Raw genomic sequence first — 12,751 nt, 5'->3', positions numbered from 1 at the left:
ATGCAGAGATGCAAATACCGAGTTTGATGTTACACTCCATGCCCAAATACTTGCACATTAATGCTTTTTGGGAAGGCATCGAGAAGCACGCAGTCTTGCCGGTCTCAGCCCTAGGCGACATAACAAGGAAAGGAATTGTAGACACAAGGGCGGGAGTCAGTGTACTGAGCCATGCAGTGCTCCTGACTTGGGGCAACCCACCTGTTGAGACTGCTAGGTTCAATGTCACATTAGCTAACGGAATGAAAGTGAAGCCATTTGGGGTGCTAAAAAACTAGTCGGTAAAAATTGTTGGAATCCAATTCTCGGTTAACTTTATAGTCATGAAGAGAGTGGACTACGATGTCCTATTGGGTTGACCCTGGATGTGCAATGCCAGAGTGATAGAAGATTGGGGGAATGGTCTCATCTTTCTAGGCAATAGAACAACAGCCGTGAGGGTAGAAATGGACTCCTGGGAAATTGCACCAGTTGACCTTGACGCCATCTTCGCAGTGCTCAAGGGTGGTACCCAGATCAAGAAATCCTATGGGCCCCTAATTAAGTATATCCCATATCCTGAAGACAAGCAAGACTGGATGCATGTCCTTGCTACCATTGACTTGCTGTTCTCAGACGACGAGGAGTATGAACAGGCCCTTAAGATGATCGGCAAACCCAAGAGTGCACCCTCAGTACCAATTTGCATGATGGCAGTAAACCTTCGCAAAAGACCCAACCCTGTCACCTTTTAAGTGCCAACCAATTGGAGGGAGCTCTAGGGGGTTTTAGAGTATTTGACCGGCAAGCTAGCAGGCAATCCAGTAGCAAAATTCAAGCCACTCCAAGATCTCTTAAATGAACCGAGGTGGTGAGGGGCTAGGATGCATGACCTAATCCAATAGTTGGTCGGGGGTGAAAGATCAATAATGACCCCCGACCAACTATAAGGGAGTGCAATGCTTCTTAAGCCATACGGGGTATTATCAACGGTTTGTGCTCAATTATGCATTGATTGCTAGACCTTTGTACAAGCTATTGATTGTATTCGAATGGACTGAAGAGTGCCAACACGTGCATGAGGAACTAAAAAAAGCCTTGACCACAACACCAATTCTATGAGCCCCAAATTGGACCATTACCTTCCACGTGCATATTGATGCTTCGAAATTTGCTGTAGGGGCAATGCTGTGCCAACTGGGTGAACACAATCTCGACTATCCAGTAAGCTTTGCCAATAGACAACTCATTGAGACTGAGATGAACTATTCGACAACAGAAAGAGAAGATCTGGCCATTGTGTTTGCCGTAAAGAAATTTCAGCATTATTTGTTGGCCACTCCTTTCACCTTCTTTGTGGTGTTGGGGGTAAGGCGCCTCTGCCTAGCCGCCAGTGTATTACTACACTGACAATCACCACCACTACACACTGTAGGTGGCGGGCGCCCATCACCGTCACTTTATTCTTTATGCTTTTAGTGACAGTTTGAATAAAGGAAGGCCCGATCACACATTGTGACTGTTGGAGTTCCCATTTCTAGTCTCTCCCTTTCTTGCTCTTACTCTCCCGCCATAGCTCTCGAGTCCAACCTTCGATCCATTGCTCCCTTTCAATTGATATCAGAGCTTTGCTTTCTGAATCTTGAGCTTGGTTCGTGGCATTCTCAGCTTCCCATCGACTCCCTACTCGCATTGGGCCTCCTTCCCTGGCACCCATATCTAACTCCTTTGAGCTGTCACTCCCCGGCTTCCCGAGCACCTTCCCAGCATTGTTGGGCACCTTCAGGGCATTACATCAGAGGTATTTGATCATTTTCTTCAGGGTTTACTTTAGTTCTCAGGTCTCACAGGCTGTAAACAAGATTGGGGCAGCCACCATTGAAGCTCCCTTGCTTCATATCTCACTTGCCTTTGAACAAGACTTGTTGGAGCTTATTTGAGGCCTTCCTTGGCTTTAACCGGGACCCCTCTAAAGCTTGGCCACCATTTTTTGCAGCCCCAGGACATGCATTTACAGTTGGCAAAATCACACAGCCTTTCCATATGTGTCTTTAGCATTGACAGTTCACAACAACAGCTCTTAACCTCCATTGGCACTTGGAAAGGCTCAATTTCGGGCATATGAACATGTTTTGATGCTTGGTTTTGATGGTTGATGTGTTGGCATAGCATTTGGACTGATTTAACATTGTTTTGGGACTGTCATAATAGTCCACATGCATTTTATGACAGTGTTACACTGACATTTGATGCTACAACTTGTTTGGCATTGTCATTTGATGCTTGGTTGGTCCCGTTTGATGCCCGGATGTTAGGGAAATGTATGCCTATTGTTTGAAAAACATTTGGAGTTGATTTTGGTACTGAAATTCTCAGTTTTGAACAGTAAATCAATGTTGTATACAGTTGGGCTGAAGTCATTTTACTCATGTATAATGCTTATGAATGCTACATACGGATGCTCTACCGCCTACATGTTCGGGATGTTCTATTGATGTATTGTCTTGGACTTATGTCATTGGCACTGTGTCTTGCCTTGGCTTGAGCTCTTGAGATCGTACATACGGCTTTTGAGGTAGGACAAAGATATTTATTTTTAAATTGCATTCTAAGCTTGAGACGCTGCAGAGCTTTACTCTCATCTTTGAGCCGTTACATGCTATTGAGCAGTTACAGACACTTGAGACTTTGGGACTTCTTACCTTTTGGGATGATACATCATATATCTTGGTTCACTATATGCTTATGAGCTAAGTCTCAGTTTTAGATCTGTATCTTTGTGAACTGACACCTACTTGTGTCAAGTTTTGGTAGTGGCAGGAACACTTTGTCAAGATTGTGGGAGAGAAGGAAGGAGTCTCACTTGTAGCTTTCTTGCTTGCACAATGGGGGAATACACACAAAGGTGGAGGCTGAAAACAATTTTCCTCTTCTTAGTTGTGTAAGCCAAAAGAACTCTCGTACAAAGAAACAGAAGAACCCTATATATGGGTCTCAAACCAAACTCAACTAACTAAGGTGGCATACTAACTGAGCCATGAACTAGAGTAGATAAGGATAGCTGTCATCTAGCTATTATTCATGGGCAGTGTACCAATCGCATCTGCAACTGACAAGTCGATGACATAAATGCACAACGATCACCCCGGCATATCATGAGTGGAGCTCGATATCTCAACACTTCCCCTCGAGCTCAATCCCAATTCCTGCACACCAAGCAGGTCTATGAACTTGCGCAGCTTCTCTGTGCCCAATGCCTTTGTAAATATATCAGCTACCTGATCCTCTGTACTGACATAAACTAGATCAATAAGACCTAGTAAAACCCTCTCCCGCACATAGTGATAATGCACCTCAATGTGCTTTGTTCTAGCATGATAGACTGGGTTATTTGCCAAGTGTATACTATTCATGTTGTCATAATAAATGACAACTGGCCCATCTGTAGGCTAATGCATATCATAAAGTAGCTTATGCAACCAAGCTACCTCACATGCAGCCATTGCTGCACCATTGTACTCAGCCTCTATGCTTGACAAGGCAATTGTAGGGAGGCTGTTTCTTGCCGCTCCAAGTGACTGCAGCACTCCCAAAAGAGAACACATATCCACTAGTAAATCGTCTATCAGAAATACTACCAGCCCAATCAGCATCAGTGTATCCATGCAACTATATGTGAACCCCAATCTCATAAAGTAGTCCATACTGCAATGTGGACTTCACATACCTGAGTATGCGTCTAGCCGCATCCAAATGCGGTTTCCTTGGAGCCTGCATAAACTGACTTACCAATCCAACAACATAGCTCAAATCTGGCCTGGTAATAGTCATATAAATCAAACTTCCTACTATGCGTCTGTACATAGTAGGGTCTTCTAGAAGCTCACCTGCATCTGTGCTGCTCAACTTCACATTCTGCTCCAAAGGAATTGAAATAGGCTTATAGCTTGTCATCCCATATTTGGACAGCATGTCCAATCCATACTGCCTGTTGAGTGTTGAAATGACTTGTTTTTTGGCTGATTTTTGTTGTTTTTGAGAGCTGAATGGTTGATTTTATGAGATGATTGATTGGTTTAGAAGTGGTTTGAGAGTATTTTGGATGATATTGATTGTATTTTGGAAGTTCATGATGTTTATTAGTGGTTCTGTGATGTTCTGACAGGTTCTGATTGGTTCTATATACCTTTTGTATAGCTTCTGTTTTGTTCTGTTTTGTTCTGATTGTCTTCTGTAAGGAGGGATGGAGTATTGATTGATGAAGATTGAGATCTTGTGAAAGTTTATTGAATGGTTTGTGAGAGTTTGGAATGGTTTGAGTATGAGTTATGTGGTTTTGATGACCTTCTGTAACCTTCTGTAGGTCTTCTGTAGAGCCTTTGTTTCTGTTCTGTTCTGTTCTGTACTGTAGCTGTTCTGGTACTGTTCTGTGATTGTTCTGTATGCTTCTGTATGTGTTCTGATGGATGAGAGTGTAGCTTGGGAAAGTTTTCTAGCCTTGGAAAGAGGTGAATACAAGTGTAAAGGAGCTGAAAGAAGTAGAAGAAGTAGCTGCTGAAGACTCAAGTGAAGACTAGAGTGAAGTGACAATAGTGAGCTATGAAAGGACACTGTAGTGGCTCTGGTGACTCTTCATATCAGACATACCTCTTGGGAGGGGTATCCACGACCTAAGAAAGATTATTGAGGGTGATTTTGAGAGATTGTAGTGAGGATATGATGTATTATTGATAGAGAGAGAGAGAGAGAGAGAGAGAGAGAGAGAGAGAGAGAGAGAGAGAGAGAGAGTCAGAGATAGCCAATTCTATTGAAACAGAGTGATTGTATGTGAGAGATTGAGAGAGAAGACTATGAAGATATTGAAGATGAATACTATGTGATGTATTTCCATTCAAAGATGGTGTATTACTTTTCTTTCTTTGTTATATTGATGGATTTTGTGAAGATATTGAAGAATATGGTTGATTCTATCAAATCCGTGGGAGATCTACATGATGCTGCATGAAGATTTGTTGTGCCTGGTGTTCTTTTCTTCATTGTGATCATATGAAACATAATAAACAAGCTTGTTGATGTTACAAGATAGATTTTCTTGCAAGAGAATTCCGTTTTCCTTGGTGTTTCTCTTGGGGCTCCATGTTTTTGGTACGCAGCCGGGGAAACTTGCCATCGACAAGCATCAAAAGAGACTGAAAATGAAGGAAATGGCATTGTCAAGAAGAGAAGAATTCAATGGATGTTTGTAAAGTTCCTTCTTCCACTGAAGAGTTGGAATTTCTCATAATCAAAGCCACTTTCCACAAAAAGTTCATCCCACAATGGCGGAAACACATCACCATCATGATGCATGCTCTATGTGGTGGACAGTTTCCTCTTCCTGTTGAAGCAGCAGAAACTTGCATCTTGGTGGCAAACTGTTTGGGAATAAACTGAAGAGCAGAAACAGAGAGAATGACCATCCATGGAAGATTTGGCATTCATTGAGAAGTTTCCAGACAATATCAAGTGGGAGATTGTGAAGAAGCTTCAAGAGTCTTGGTCTGTAGAGGTTCACAAAGACAAGAAGGAAAAGAGTTAAAATTTGTTCGTGGATGCTCAACAGCAAGATACATGGGATGCTTGGTGTACTGATAATCTTTTGTTTGTTCAATTGGCAACCCACTGGAAGTTGGTAGACAGAGTGTTTTTCACAACATACACTGTTGAAACCATTAGAAGCTAGCATTACTACAATGATGGCACCACCACAATGCTCAGACGTATGCATTTTGACACCTTCAGAACCGAATACCTTCCTCTGTGCAGTGGAATGAAAGCAGAATTCAGGGACGTTGAAAAGAAAGAAGTAGAAGAAATGTTGGCAAGAGAGTCCTCCAGAGACTGAAGCCTTCTGTTAACCCTCTGTGGAGCACTAACAACATAGTGGAGCCAACCCTCTGATGAATGACGCAATAAAGAGGCAAGCGTTAGAATGAGTCCAGAGGTACGTCAGAAGAGAGAAAGCAAAAATCAAGGCTGAGAACGAGCTCGCAGCAGAAGCCGCCTTTGACGCCCTTGCAGAACTCTTTACAGAAGTCCCAATGGCACATCAAGCCCTTCCTCCTCCTGCGCTGGAGGTCCACTTCCAAGCCAGATCCGTCCTGGAAATATTGATGATGACAGGCCAGCGAATATAGTTCCATTGCCAATTTTTAAGGGAGAGTACAATGAAGACCCTGATCTTCATGTAGCAGAGTTTATGGTAGCATGTGTAGCTAACAATGCCAGAAGCTCTGAGCATTGGTTAGCAATATTCCCCGTCACTTTCAAGGGCGCGGCGTTTCAGTGGTATGAGAGACAAGCAGTAGGAACTTTTGGCACATGGGACGACCTGAAGTTGGCCTTCCTCACTAAATTCAGGCTTGAAGGTTTTGAAGAGCGGATGCGAGAGGAATTTATGAACCTAAGTCAGTTCTCTGGAGAAAGAGTAGAAGCTTATGTCTCATGAATGGAATCCATCCTGAAGAGATGGACTAACCATAATCTAGATGATGGCATTCAGAAGGGAGTGTTTCTCAGAGGATTACAACCATAAGTCTGTAAGTTTGTGGAGCTGCAAAGACCAGCCACACTGCAAGCTGCAACAGAATGTGCAAGACTGTACGATGAAGTGGAAGCTAGATTAGCGATGAATACAGGAAGAGGAGTCCTACCTTCTCTGATGCCAGGAATGATGTATCCACCAAATGCAGTCCCAGGGACTGTCCCCTACCCTTACCAACAGATGCCCCCAGTATCACAGTACAGTGCACCAAATCCACCGTAGCCACAATCCATGCCTCAAATGATGGTTCAACCACAACAATAATGTTCCCAACCAATTTTCTCAATGCCAAATCAGCAGCAACAGTGGAATCCTACCAACTGGAGTCAACAGCCAATAATTCAAACAGGAGCTCTGAATCAGAATCAGAACAGAGACCCCTCTGTACCAGCCCAACTGGTTTATGCAGTGATTACAGAGACTCCTCAAAACCCTCTTGCCAGTGCCTCAGGAGGAGAAATCTTGAAGGACTACTTTATCCAACTCAGTTGCAAATATAAAAAAGGAGTTGATGGATGTGATTACAGAGCAGCTACAGACGTTGAAGGTTAATACCGCTAGCATATCCAACGTTGCAGGAGCAGGAAGAGATGTGATGCGGTCAAATACTTGGTGTGGTAAGTGTCATCAAGCAGGCCATTTAGCCATTGAATGTACACGAAAACCAACCATTCCTGGAGCCTTCTGTTCCTACTGTTTGCAGAAGAACCATACAGAGGACATTTGCTCTCTGAAGGAGATGCATGATAGGAGGAGGAAGGAAGAAGACGCAAGATTCAACTTGCTAGAATCCAAAATGATAACACAGGATATTGGACCCAAGCCTAGAGAATTTGGCCCTAATTTCGGACCCAAAAGATTTCTCTCTCAAAGTTACAGAGGAAGACAGTCTAGCGGTGGTCAGAGATCAGAAGTGGAGTGTTACAGATGCGGAGAAAAGGGACACATTTCACCAAATTGTCCAAATTCCAGAAGGTCAGTGGATTACAAGCCCTTATGCAGTCGATGCAAAGGAGAAGGCCACACTGCAAAAGATTGTCCAAGCCCAGTCCCAGTGAAAAACAGTGCTACTGATAGTCCGCCGGCTAAGGCCCAAGAGCCTACCTCCAATTTAGTGGAATTGGAAGTTGCTGTCATCACTCGTGCAAAGCAGAAGGAACCACCTATCCAGAAAGAAAATAACCCTCCTGCAAGAACAGTGAAGTTCAATCTTCCACCAAAAGAACAGAGCCTGACAGTGCCGTATAGAGCACTACAGTGCCACCGAGAGTTACAGAGAGTTCCAAAGATAGGACCAGAGGTCCAGGAGATAGAAGAGGAGGAAGTGCCACAAGTGACAGAAGAGGTTCCAATGATTCCCCTGTTGGAAGAAAGAGGGAAAATGAAAATGGGTGTTGCCCCATTCCCTAACCGGTTAGAGAAGCCAGTGGATCCTATTAAGGAATACGATCTAGTTAGAGATCTAGATACCTTTAAACCAAACCTCACATTTCGACAATTATTGATGTTGTCTCCCAGTTGCCAAAAAAGGTTCAAAAGTATATTGACAGGAAGACGTGGCTTAAGGATTGCTCCCTCAACAACAACAAAGTCCAATAAAGCTCCAGAGCCTGTCAAAGAAGTGGACGTAGCTAACACCTTCCTAGATCCGGGTACCCCAGAGACTGGTGTGTGGATAGAAGGCTGCTTCATTGCAAATGCACTGATTGATGGTGGTTCATCAGTAAACATTATGACGGATGTAACAATGAAGTATCTAGGTCTACAATGTGTGCAACCCACCCAATGGCTCATCAGATTGGCGGATCAGAGCAGAATCAAGCCTTTGGGCATTCTCCCATATGTGAAGACAGCAGTGGCTGGGAGAGATTATTGGCTAACCTATCTGGTGGTGAAGCCAAACTCTTATTGTACATCCTACCCTCTGTTACTGGGCAGACCATGGCTTTTTGAAGCCCGAGCAAGGACGGATTGGTTCAAAGGAACCTTGACCTTGGGTAGAGGGCCCAATAAAGTGGTGCTGAAGCTATATGGTTCTCAAAAAGGACATGGATCCACCTCCTTGGAATTATCTTCTGACTCCCCTAATGAGGCTACAGATGGAACATCAGCAGACGAAGATGCTGTCAAACAGATCCTTCCCAAGAAAACAGTGGCACGTTCCTTAACAGTGGATACTATAAGCCGACTTCCAAAAGATGCAAAGTCATTATCAATGGGAGAATACTTCCTGCCTGAACTAGGAACTATTTTCGAAATCACTTTTGATAGTGAGATAGAAGCATGGATGTACTGCTCTCCCTGTTACATGGCCATAGCAGAGCCAGAGACAGAGGCAGAAGATGAAGTAGAGAACATGTTTTTCTCTTACAGAGCTCCTATAGAAACAGAAGCAAAAGCAGAGACAGAAGCAGAGACAGAAACAGAAGCAGAAGCATAGACAGAAACAGAAGCAAAAGCAAAGACAGAAACAGAAGCAGAAGCAGAGACAGAGACAGAAACAGAAGAGGATGGAGATGATATGGATGAAGAAGGTTATGAAAGTGAGCCAGAAGAATCTATCCCACCTGAAGAGGATATATATGAAGAAGAAGTTTCAGAAGCATCAGAAGCAGATGAGCTCATGCTATGGGACAGAATGGTGATGGTACCATTTGGTCTGGTAAATGAATCTTCTCATATACAAAATCTTTATAAGAAATGGGTTAAGAAGAACAAGCCGTCTTTCAGCAGTGGCTCATGCCGTCCTAACCCATCTTTGCCAAGAAAAGATGATGATGATGCACCATGCCAACAAGCACCAGTCCCACAAACCCAACAGAAATCAGAGGGTCCTTGTTATGTGACGTTCCTAGATACGTCATCAGAAGATGAGTCTTCAAGCCAAGAGGTAATTAATTTTGAAACCAAATCCGAAACGGCTCTAATCCCATTTCAACATCTTAAGGAGCAACCTAAGTCTCCACCAAAAGAAAAAGTTGGTTCTAGTGGGACGTCAGAAGAGGACATCACTCCCTTGAAGGAGTCGGATCTGTATCCAGAAGCAGTCCGTGGGACCTTCATCCATGAAGTAGAAGGTGAAAGGCAGTTAACCTTTGTGGATTCAGATGGCACTGAACGCCACTTGAAGGTGGGTAGCAGCCTCCCAGAAGAGGAGTTGTCAACCTTGTACAACTTGTTGAAAGAAAATTTGGACGTGTTTGCGTGGTCCTACAAAGACCTAAAGGGGATTGATCCCACAATATGTCAACATCATATTGACTTGGAGCCTGAAGCCAAGCCAGTACGGCAACGACAGAGGCGAATGAACCCGAATTATTCCACATTGGTGAAAGCAGAGCTGCTGAAGCTTCTGGAAGCCGAGTTCATCTATCCAGTGGCAAATAGTGAATGGGTTTCACCCATCGTGGTGGTACCCAAGAAGAATGGCAAGCTTCGAATATGTGTGGATTTCCGCAAATTGAATTCTAAGACAAAGAAGGATCACTTTCCTATCCCTTTCACAGACCAACTGTTGGACACAGTGGCAGGACATGAGCTTTATTCCCTTCTGGATGGATTCAGTGGATACAACCAAGTCCAAATCGCAGAAGAAGACCAATCCAAAACAACCTTTACCACAGAATGGGGGACCTACGCTTACCGAGTGATGCCATTTGGGCTCTGCAATGCCCTTGCTACTTTCCAACGAGTCATGATGGTCGCATTCCAAAATCATTTGTACGACTTTATCGAGGTATATTTGGATGACTTCTATGTCTATAGTTTGATCCGTGAACACTGGGGACATTTGGAACAATGCTTTGACCGATGTCGGGAGTATGGGATTTCCCTCAACCCCGACAAATGCATCTTTGGGGTCTCTTCTGGAGTTCTGTTGGGCCACATTGTTTCTGCACAAGGGGTATCAACAGACCCTGCAAAGATAAAAAAGATTATAGCTTTGACAGCACCCACCAACCTCAAACAGTTGAGGGGATTCCTAGGCCATGTGGGTTACTACAGAAGGTTCATAGCCCATTTCGCAACAAAGGCAACCTCCTTGCACAAGCTTCTGAGGAAAGATGCAGAGTTTACTTGGACGGAAGAATGTGACAAAGCCTTCCATACTGTGAAGCAGTGTCTGATTGAGGCACCTATTCTGCAACCTCTTGATTGGACGAAGGAGTTCCATGTACACACTGATGCATCTATTGAAGGCTTAGGCGCAGTCCTATGCTAGAAGGGCTCCTCGAAGCTGGATCAACCCATCTATTATGCAAGCCGAAAAGTCACTGATAGGGAACGGAACTATATAGTGACAGAGCTGGAGTGCTTGGCAATGGTGTTTGCCCTAGAAAAGTTTCGCCATTACCTCTTGTCCACCCACTTTAAATTTTATGTGGATCATGAGGCCCTGTCCTTCCTGATGAAGAAAGCAGATGTGAAAGGACGAATGATGAGATGGCTCCTTTTATTTCAGGAGTTCGACTTTGAGGTGATTACTAAGCCTGGTCGTTCCCATGTTTTGGCTGATCATTTGTCGCGTATTCCACAAACTGCAGACGAGGAGCAGGATGATCCAGACCTCCCTAATGCTTCCCTATTCTTGGTAGAAACTATAACTCCCTGGTATGCAGACATTGCCAATCTCCTGGCAACCCAACAGTACCCTCCTGGCATTTCTAGTTGGGAAAGGAAGAAGCTTATGCTAGAATCAGCCCCCTACACCCTGCTAGGCGGTGCACTGTACAAGAAAGGCAAAGATGAAGTGCTCCGAAGATGTGTTGCAGGAGATGAGATTGGGATTGTTTTGAAGGCTTGCCATGACGAGCCATGTGGAGGTCACTTTGCAAGAGAAGCTACAGCCAGGAAGGCTCTGCTAGCAGGATACTGGTGGCCTACCATTCATAAGGATGCCTATGATTACTGTAAAAGATGTGATGCTTGTCAGAGAATGGGAAAACCCACGAAGACAAGTGCTATGCCACTGTAACCTATTCTTCCTTTAAAGCCGTTTGAGAAGTGGGGCATTGACTTCGTAGGCCCAATCGATCCTCCTACCAGAAGGAAGCAGAACAAATACATTCTCGTATGTACGGATTATGTCACAAAGTGGTGTGAAGCTAAAGCCCTAAAGCCCTAAAGCGGGACGATGGTAACAGCGTGGCCCTGTTCATGTACGAGAATATCATCATCCATTTTGGTAGTCCCCTAGAGCTGGTAAGTGACAGAGGCACTCATTTCATTAATAAAGTCATGGAGGAGTTGACAGAGTTGTATAAGATCCACCATCGCAAGTCCACTCCTTATTACCCCAGAGCCAATGGCCAAGTCGAAGTCACGAATCGCATTCTCTGCTCGATTCTGACAAGAACAATTGCCGCACATTGTCGTGATTGGGACGATCGACTTACAGAGGCCCTCTGGGCGTACAAAACCTCCCATAAAGCCGCAACAGGACAGACACCCTTCCAGTTGGTGTATGGTACAGAAGCTGTTTTCCCTGTTGAACTGGAACTACCCTCTTTGAGAGTGGCTATCAAAGAGCGTTTGGGGGACGATGATTCACTGCAACGCCGTCTCCTGCACCTGGAATGTTTGGACGAAACTCGTAGGATGGCTCTACAGTGCATGGAAGCCACGCAAGATCGACGCAAGGCTTACCATGATAGCTTCATCAAGCACAAGGAGTTCAACGAAGGTGATTTGGTCCTAGCCTATGATTCACGATTTGGCAAGTTTCCTGGCAAGCTCCAACAGCGGTGGATGGGCCCCTATAAGGTACTTTCCATTAACCCTAATGGCTCTGTCTAAGTGTAGACCGTTGATGCCTCTAATGATCCCTTTCTGATTAATGGATATCGCCTGAAGAAGTACTTCCCTCCTTGGGGATCTTGACAATTACGGTCACTTGATCCTTTCCCTCGTTGGCGAGGCACTGTACTTCTTATGATGCTACTTCTGATAGCCGTTCTTCAGTCACTTCTGATGAGGTGGATGCAACCCTCTGTCCCCTCAACTCCACCTTCCAGCCTTGATCTCTTATCTTCTATTTTCCACTAGCAGCAGTGGCGAGGTTGGTTTTGACAAATGGTCTTTCTACCATTTCCTTGCTCAATTCGAAGAGGAAAAAAAAAAAACATATCGGTCATGGGAGAAAAGGACTTAGGTCCCTATCATGCCGACCTATTCTTCGAGAAAAGGTGG

Source organism: Lygodium microphyllum, chromosome 15, assembly GCF_053477565.2.
Source record: "Lygodium microphyllum isolate KBCC chromosome 15, Lygodium_microphyllum_v1.1.10, whole genome shotgun sequence".
NCBI classification, from domain to species: domain Eukaryota; kingdom Viridiplantae; phylum Streptophyta; class Polypodiopsida; order Schizaeales; family Lygodiaceae; genus Lygodium; species Lygodium microphyllum.
The sequence above is the reverse complement of the archived record's forward strand: the minus strand, read 5'-3'. Positions refer to the sequence as shown.